Here is a 9085-nt window from a genome sequence, read left to right as displayed (position 1 = left end):
TTATTTATAATCTGCAACATTTACAAACAGCTGAGAAACAATAATCCAAATAAGTATGGTGCCAGTATGCTGTTTTCCCCCCCCAATAAAATACTGGAAAGGATAGAAATGTAGTTTGTCTCTTTTATTCGATTATCAATCGATTAATCGAAGCAATAATCGACAGATTAATCGATTATCAAATTAGTTGTTGGTTGCAGCCCTAATATATATATATATATATATAATTAGGGCTGCAAAAACTAATCGATTATAAAAATAGTTGGCGATTAATTTAGTCATCGATTCGTTGGATCTATGCTATGCGCAGAGGCTACTTTTTTAATTTTATTTTTTATAAACCTTTATTTAAAAACTGCAACATTTACAAACAGCTGAGAAACAATAATCAAAATAAGTATGGTGCCAGTATGCTGTTTCCCCCCCCAATAAAATACTGGAAAGGATAGAAATGTAGTTTGTCTCTTTTATTCGATTATTAATCGATTAATCGAAGCAATAATCGACAGATTAATCGATTATCAAATTAGTTGTTGGTTGCAGCCCTAATATATATATATATATATATATATATATATATATATATATATATATATATAATTAGGGCTGCAACAACTAATCGATTATAAAAATAGTTGGCGATTAATTTAGTCATCGATTCGTTGGATCTATGCTATGCGCAGAGGCTACTTTTTTAATTAAATTTTTTATAAACCTTTATTTATAATCTGCAACATTTACAAACAGCTGAGAAACAATAATCAAAATAAGTATGGTGCCAGTATGCTGTTTCCCCCCCCCCCAATAAAATACTGGAAAGGATAGAAATGTAGTTTGTCTCTTTTATTCGATTATTAATCGATTAATCGAAGTAATAATCGACAGATTAATCGATTATCAAATTAGTTGTTAGTTGCAGCCCTAATATATATATATATATATATATATATATATATATATATATATATATATATATATAATTAGGGCTGCAACAACTAATCGATTATAAAAATAGTTGGCGATTAATTTAGTCATCGATTCGTTGGATCTATGCTATGCGCAGAGGCTACTTTTTTAATTAAATTTTTTATAAACCTTTATTTATAATCTGCAACATTTACAAACAGCTGAGAAACAATAATCCAAATAAGTATGGTGCCAGTTGCTGTTTTTTCCCCCAATAAAATACTGGAAAGGATAGAAATGTAGTTTGTCTCTTTTATTCGATTATTAATCGATTAATCGAAGTAATAATCGACAGATTATCAAATTAGTTGTTAGTTGCAGCCCTAATATATATATATATATATATATATATATATATATATATATATATATATATATATATATATATATATATATATATGATATATTATTATATATAATAATATATATTATTATATATAATATATATATTATATATATTTTTTTATATATATATATATATATATTATATATATAATATATGTATATTATATATATAATATATATATATAATACATATATTATATATATAATATATATATTATTATATATAATATATATATATTATATATAATATATATATTATTATATATAATATATATATATTATATATATAATATATATAATATATATATTATTATATATAATATATATATTATTATATATATATTTTTATATATATTTTTATATATATCTATATATATATATATATATATATATATATATATATATATATTGGTGCATCTCAATTAGAATATCGGGCAAAAGTTTTTGTTTTCTTTATTTCTGGAGTCAGTTTGGACCCATTAAGACCAAATGAAATCTGTAAATATTTCCCTCCGTGTAGCGAAAGGCTAGAATATAAGTAGCATCATGTCTGCACCAACAGCAAAGTAGCCACATTTTAAAGTGCATGCAGACGCGTGGATTAAAATGGCGTAAAATGTCAATGCCAATGTTAGTTGACGCCAATAGAAGACTGAGGTTGGTAGAATTAGCTTTCCCTGTTTTGAGTTTTCTTACTTTTGTCAAACCTATTTGCTAATATATAACCTGAGCTATACTTTGTAAAATTAGCAAAAATAATCTGTCACTTTGAAACAAGCATACTTTTTAAAACAGTATTCTAAATGAGATGCATCATTATGTCGACTTGATAGCAGTACGATCGAGCAGGCGCACCCTACTTCCTGTTTGAGAGCCAATCAAAAGAGCTCACCTGTCGTTTGTGTTTTTGGACGGCGTCAGTAGTAACTTATACCTGCCTCTTCGGACCAAGACTGGCCAACTGGAGGGTGTCCCCCCCCCCCCCCCCCCCGCCCCGACTCACACACCAACAGGTGTTCTGTTACAAGCACACGGCCCGTTTGGATTATACGGACGACGGCCCGACACACACCTGTCCCTTACCTCCATGCTTCTTGGTGTGTGTCCCCTCAAGGTGCTACTTGTTTTAGAACATCTACACTCTGGAGGACTATGTCCCGTGGGTCAAAGCCGTCATCCGGATCTCTCCACCCGAGGAACTGTTGAATGCCCGATTGTGGTGCTGTGGGAAAACAAAAAGGTGCAAAATAACTAAATGTATACTGGGAGAGATTTTAAAAAAACAATTATTTTTCAAAAAGAGATATATATTGTCTCAAATGAGACTTTTATTTAAAAGAAAAAAAGTGGCTTATTTAACAAACACTACACTTTGATATTTCTTCATACCTGCTTTTGTTTTCCTTTAGAGCAGGGGGTGTCCAAATTGTAACCTAAGCTTATTTTTATTCTGAAATGGCATTCAAAATATATGTTTTTAGTTAGTATAGGTCAGGGGTCGGCAACCCAAAACATTGAAAGAGCCATATATGACTAAAAAAACCCAAAAAACAAGTCTGCCTGGAGCCGCAAAAAATGATATGAAATGAATACAAGTGTTATAATGAAGGCAACACATGATGTAAGTGTCTAGCTATAATAGCCTACTATCAAAATGACTGTGTCGCAGGATCAAGAAAATCTTTGTTGAAATGTAATCTACACAATTTTACATTAAAAAACATACCATACCATACCATACCAACTTTATTTATAAAGCCCTTTAAAAACAAGCACAGTTGAAAAACAAAGGGCTGTACACCACAAAGAAATGAAGGCAAAGGACAGACTAAAAAAATAACATTTAAAACAGAAATAAAAATACACATTTAAAAAGCAAATATAAATTACCCTAAGAACAGTTTGTTAAAAAAAAAACAGTTTAAAAGTTAAAAACAGTTCAAAAAGTTAAAAGCTAAAAACAGTTCAAAGTCTCATGCTGGGTTAAAAGCCAGTGAATAAAAATGGGTTTTTAAGAAGGGTCTTAAAAATAGCCAAAGAAGGGGCCTGTCTCACATGGAGAGGGAGATCGTTCCAGACTTTAACATCAGTAAATTAGTAAATAGCATGTTAGCATTGATTAGCTTGCAGTCATGCACTGACCAAATATGCCTGATTAGCACTCCAACAAGTCAATAACATCAACAAAGCTCACCTTTGTGCATTCACGCACAGTATAAAACGTTTGGTGGACAAAATGAGACAAAGATTTTACGTGTAAACAAACCGTTGTGTCACAGTCCACGCTACGGCGAGCTCAAAAACCGCCGAAATTAGTCGGACAAAAAGATGTTCGCTAAACACTCTCATCAGTGAAGCATAAATCTATGTTGACAGAAATGTTGAAATGTAATATTCTACACATTTTTACATAAAAAAACATCAGTAAATTAGTAATTAGCATTGATTAGCTTGCAGTCATGCACTGACCAAATATGCCTGATTAGCACTCCAACAAGTCAATAACATCAACAAAGCTCACCTTTGTGCATTCACACACAGTATAAAACGTTTGGTGGACAAAATGAGACAAAGATTTTACGTGTATACAAACTGTTGTGTCACAGTCCACACTACGGCGAGCTCAAAAAAACGCCGAAATTAGTAGGACAAAAAGATGTTCGCTAAACACTCTCATCAGTGAAGCATAAATCTATGTTGACAGAAATGTTGAAATGTAATATTCTACACATTTTTACATTAAAAAAACATCAGTAAATTAGTAAATAGCACGTTAGCATTGATTAGCTTGCAGTCATGCACTGACCAAATATGCCTGATTAGCACTCCCAACAAGTCAATAACATCAACAAAGCTCACCTTTGTGCATTCACACACAGTATAAAACGTTTGGTGGACAAAATGAGACAAAGATTTTACGTGTAAACAAACTGTTGTGTCACAGTCCACACTACGGCGAGCTCAAAAAACGCCGAAATTAGTCGGACAAAAAGATGTTCGCTAAACACTCTCATCAGTGAAGCATAAATCTATGTTGACAGAAATGTCGAAATGTAATATTCTACACATTTTTACATTAAAAAACATCAGTAAATTAGTAAATAGCATGTTAGCATTGATTAGCTTGCAGTCATGCACTGACCAAATATGCCTGATTAGCACTCCAACAAGTCAATAACATCAACAAAGCTCACCTTTGTGCATTCACGCACGGTATAAAACGTTTGGTGGACAAAAAGACAAAGGAGTGGAAGATTTTACGTGTAAACAAACTGTTGTGTCACAGTCCACACTACGGCGAGCTCAAAAAAACGCCGAAATTAGTAGGACAAAAAGATGTTCGCTAAACACTCTCATCAGTGAAGCATAAATCTATGTTGACAGAAATGTTGAAATGTAATATTCTACACATTTTTACATTAAAAAACATCAGTAAATTAGTAAATAGCATGTTAGCATTGATTAGCTTGCAGTCATGCACTGACCAAATATGCCTGATTAGCACTCCAACAAGTCAATAACATCAACAAAGCTCACCTTTGTGCATTCACGCACAGTATAAAACGTTTGGTGGACAAAATGAGACAAAGATTTTACGTGTAAACAAACTGTTGTGTCACAGTCCACACTACGGCGAGCTCAAAAACCGCCGAAATTAGTCGGACAAAAAGATGTTCGCTAAACACTCTCATCAGTGAAGCATAAATCTTATGTTGACAGAAATGTTGAAATGTAATATTCTACACATTTTTACATTAAAAAAACATCAGTAAATTAGTAAATAGCATGTTAGCATTGATTAGCTTGCAGTCATGCACTGACCAAATATGCCTGATTAGCACTCCGACAAGTCAATAACATCAACAAAGCTCACCTTTGTGCATTCACGCACAGTATAAAACGTTTGGTGGACAAAATGAGACAAAGATTTTACGTGTAAACAAACTGTTGTGTCACAGTCCGAACTACGGCGAGCTCAAAAACCGCCGAAATTAGTAGGACAAAAAGATGTTCGCTAAACACTCATCAGTGAAGCATAAATCTATGTTGACAGAAATGTTGAAATGTAATATTCTACACATTTTTACATAAAAAAACATCAGTAAATTAGTAAATAGCATGTTAGCATTGATTAGCTTGCAGTCATGCACTGAGCAAATATGCCTGATTAGCACTCCAACAAGTCAATAACATCAACAAAGCTCACCTTTGTGCATTCACGCACAGTATAAAACGTTTGGTGGACAAAATGAGACAAAGATTTTACGTGTAAACAAACTGTTGTGTCACAGTCCACACTACGGCGAGCTCAAAAAAACGCCGAAATTAGTCGGACAAAAAGATGTTCGCTAAACACTCTCATCAGTGAAGCATAAATCTATGTTGAAATGTAATATTCTACACATTTTTACATTAAAAAACATCAGTAAATTAGTAAATAGCATGTTAGCATTGATTAGCTTGCAGTCATGCACTGACCAAATATGCCTGATTAGCACTCCAACAAGTCAATAACATCAACAAAGCTCACCTTTGTGCATTCACACACAGTATAAAACGTTTGGTGGACAAAATGAGACAAAGATTTTACGTAAAAACAAACTGTTGTGTCACAGTCCACACTACGGCGAGCTCAAAAACCGCCGAAATTAGTCGGACAAAAAGATGTTCGCTAAACACTCTCATCAGTGAAGCATAAATCTATGTTGACAGAAATGTTGAAATGTAATATTCTACACATTTTTACATTAAAAAACATCAGTAAATTAGTAAATAGCATGTTAGCATTGATTAGCTTGCAGTCATGCACTGACCAAATATGCCTGATTAGCACTCCGACAAGTCAATAACATCAACAAAGCTCACCTTTGTGCATTCACGCACAGTATAAAACGTTTGGTGGACAAAATGAGACAAAGGAGTGGACGATTTTACGTGTAAACAAACTGTTGTGTCACAGTCCGAACTACGGCGAGCTCAAAAACCGCCGAAATTAGTCGGACAAAAAGATGTTCGCTAAACACTCTCATCAGTGAAGCATAAATCTATGTTGACAGAAATGTTGAAATGTAATATTCTACACATTTTTACATTAAAAAACATCAGTAAATTAGTAAATAGCATGTTAGCATTGATTAGCTTGCAGTCATGCACTGACCAAATATGCCTGATTGGCACTCCAACAAGTCAATAACATCAACAAAGCTCACCTTTGTGCATTCACGCACAGTATAAAACGTTTGGTGGACAAAATGAGACAAAGGAGTGGACGATTTTACGTGTAAACAAACTGTTGTGTCACAGTCCACACTACGGCGAGCTCAATAACCGCCGAAATTAGTCGGACAAAAAGATGTTCGCTAAACACTCTCATCAGTGAAGCATAAATCTTATGTTGACAGAAATGTTGAAATGTAATATTCTACACATTTTTACATTAAAAAAACATCAGTAAATTAGTAAATAGCATGTTAGCATTGATTAGCTTGCAGTCATGCACTGACCAAATATGCCTGATTAGCACTCCGACAAGTCAATAACATCAACAAAGCTCACCTTTGTGCATTCACGCACAGTATAAAACGTTTGGTGGACAAAATGAGACAAAGATTTTACGTGTAAACAAACTGTTGTCACAGTCCGAACTACGGCGAGCTCAAAAACCGCCGAAATTAGTAGGACAAAAAGATGTTCGCTAAACACTCATCAGTGAAGCATAAATCTATGTTGACAGAAATGTTGAAATGTAATATTCTACACATTTTTACATAAAAAAACATCAGTAAATTAGTAAATAGCATGTTAGCATTGATTAGCTTGCAGTCATGCACTGAGCAAATATGCCTGATTAGCACTCCAACAAGTCAATAACATCAACAAAGCTCACCTTTGTGCATTCACGCACAGTATAAAACGTTTGGTGGACAAAATGAGACAAAGATTTTTACGTGTAAACAAACTGTTGTGTCACAGTCCACACTACGGCGAGCTCAAAAAAACGCCGAAATTAGTCGGACAAAAAGATGTTCGCTAAACACTCTCATCAGTGAAGCATAAATCTATGTTGACAGAAATGTTGAAATGTAATATTCTACACATTTTTACATTAAAAAACATTAGTAAATAGCATGTTAGCATTGATTAGCTTGCAGTCATGCACTGACCAAATATGCCTGATTGGCACTCCAACAAGTCAATAACATCAACAAAGCTCACCTTTGTGCATTCACACACAGTATAAAATGTTTGGTGGACAAAATGAGACAAAGATTTTACGTGTAAACAAACTGTTGTGTCACAGTCCGAACTACGGCGAGCTCAAAAACCGCCGAAATTAGTCGGACAAAAAGATGTTCGCTAAACACTCTCATCGGTGAAGCATAAATCTATGTTGACAGAAATGTTGAAACGTAATATTCTACACATTTTTACATTAAAAAACATCAGTAAATTAGTAAATAGCATGTTAGCATTGATTAGCTTGCAGTCATGCACTGACCAAATATGCCTGATTAGCACTCCGACAAGTCAGTAACATCAACAAAGCTCACCTTTGTGCATTCACGCACAGTATAAAACGTTTGGTGGACAAAATGAGACAAAGATTTTACGTGTAAACAAACTGTTGTGTCACAGTCCACACTACGGCGAGCTCAAAAAAACGCCGAAATTAGTCGGACAAAAAGATGTTCGCTAAACACTCTCATCAGTGAAGCATAAATCTATGTTGACAGAAATGTTGAAATGTAATATTCTACACATTTTTACATTAAAAAACATCAGTAAATTAGTAAATAGCATGTTAGCATTGATTAGCTTGCAGTCATGCACTGACCAAATATGCCTGATTAGCACTCCAACAAGTCAATAACATCAACAAAGCTCACCTTTGTGCATTCACACACAGTATAAAACGTTTGGTGGACAAAATGAGACAAAGGAGTGGACGATTTGACGTGTAAACAAACTGTTGTGTCACAGTCCACACTACGGCGAGCTCAAAAAAACGCCGAAATTAGTCGGACAAAAAGATGTTCGCTAAACACTCTCATCAGTGAAGCATAAATCTATGTTGACAGAAATGTTGAAATGTAATATTCTACACATTTTTACATTAAAAAAACATCAGTAAATTAGTAAATAGCATGTTAGCATTGATTAGCTTGCAGTCATGCACTGACCAAATATGCCTGATTAGCACTCCAACAAGTCAATAACATCAACAAAGCTCACCTTTGTGCATTCACGCACAGTATAAAACGTTTGGTGGACAAAATGAGACAAAGATTTTACGTGTAAACAAACTGTTGTGTCACAGTCCACACTACGGCGAGCTCAAAAAACCGCCGAAATTAGTCGGACAAAAAGATGTTCGCTAAACACTCTCATCAGTGAAGCATAAATCTATGTTGACAGAAATGTTGAAATGTAATATTCTACACATTTTTACATTAAAAAACATCAGTAAATTAGTAAATAGCACGTTAGCATTGATTAGCTTGCAGTCATGCACTGACCAAATATGCCTGATTAGCACTCCAACAAGTCAATAACATCAACAAAGCTCACCTTTGTGCATTCACGCACAGTATAAAACGTTTGGTGGACAAAATGAGACAAAGATTTTTACGTGTAAACAAACTGTTGTGTCACAGTCCACGCTACGGCGAGCTCAAAAACCGCCGAAATTAGTCGGACAAAAAGATGTTCGCTAAACACTCTCATCAGTGAAGCATAAATCTATGTTGAAATGTAATATTCTACACATTTTTAC

The sequence above is a fragment of the Nerophis lumbriciformis genome, linkage group LG03 (assembly GCF_033978685.3).
Source record: "Nerophis lumbriciformis linkage group LG03, RoL_Nlum_v2.1, whole genome shotgun sequence".
NCBI classification, from domain to species: domain Eukaryota; kingdom Metazoa; phylum Chordata; class Actinopteri; order Syngnathiformes; family Syngnathidae; genus Nerophis; species Nerophis lumbriciformis.
This window is presented reverse-complemented; position numbering follows the sequence as displayed.